The sequence below is a fragment of the Trypanosoma equiperdum genome (assembly GCF_001457755.1).
Source record: "Trypanosoma equiperdum strain OVI genome assembly, contig: ctg_1300, whole genome shotgun sequence".
Lineage (NCBI taxonomy): Eukaryota > Euglenozoa > Kinetoplastea > Trypanosomatida > Trypanosomatidae > Trypanosoma > Trypanosoma equiperdum.
In genome coordinates, this window is record NW_027123284.1 from 6987 (window position 1) to 8299 (window position 1313).

The window sequence follows — 1313 nt, forward strand, 5'->3', positions numbered from 1 at the left end:
GACGTGGGATTTGATGGAAGAATAGGTGAAGGATTAACGTTTGATTGTTTTGTTTTATTCCCCGTCTCCGCTTTCTGTTATTTTTTTGCTATTGTTGATCATCTGTCGAGGCATCATCCTTCCTTTCTTGTATTATTTATTCCCGTTACTGCACGACAAGAAGAGAAAGGGAAAAGAAAAAGAAAAGAAAAAGAAAAAGAAAAGGAGAAAGAAAAGAAAAGAAGAACAGACTGGTAAAATATATTTGTACATAAAAATTTATGTACACATATACATTTGGATGCGTGTGCGGAGGGGAGGGGAGGGGAGTTTTTGTTGTACATCCGTATGAAAACGCCTCCGCAACGTGCCGATCACAAATGCCATGCGAAACTGACAAGAGTCCAAAAGAAATAATTTAAGAAAGACAAGAAGAGAAAAGGAAATCGAACCTAAAATAACAAAATCTGAGGCGGTGCTTCCTTTTTTTTTCTTTTTTCTTTTTTCTTTTTTTTTCTTTTGCTTGTTTTACTCTTGTCTCTTGCATCTCCGTTTTGAGGCATTTGCTATGTTGTATTGCGTCTGTGTATATTTATATTTATGTATGTATTCATGTATTTATGCCGTCATGTATATGTATCTTCGTGTCTCTTCAATATTTATTTATTTATTTTCCATTTCGTATCAGGGTCGAGCATAGTTTTCTTCTCTTTCTTTTTTTCTTTTTGTGGCACTTTTTTCTCTCTCCTCGTGCACACGCAGACGCAGACGCAAGCATATCTCCACTCATTTGTGCATCACTTATTTCATTCATTCCTTCTTTTTTTGTTGTTTTAAAAAAAAAAAAAATTACGCGCGCTCCCACTTCACTTCACTTCACTCTCTTTTCTTTTCTTTTCTTTTCTTTTTTTTTTGTATGTGTATATATTTGTGAGTTCATGTCGTATTGTAAAATGTTTTGCGGCAATATTTAACATGCAAAAAAAAAAAGAAAAGAAAAGAGAGTGAAGTGAAGTGAAGTGAAGTGAGGCGGAGATATTGAAAGGAATTGTTTGGTTGTGAACGTGTGAATGAGTGAGTGATTTATGGTTAAGATGTGAAGGGGGGGGGGAAAGAGAGAGAAAAAAAAGAGAGAGGGAGAATGAGAGGACGAATGAATAAGCGAGAAAAAAAAAGGAGAAAAGGAAGGGAGGAAGGAAGTTTTTAAAAAGAAAAAAAAACAGCACCAACAAAATAATAATAATAATAATAATGAAATTGAGCGGAAGTGATTTAAAAAAAAAAGAAAAAGGTGAGGAGGAGAAAGAGAAAAAGAGAAATAAAAGGTAAAAAAA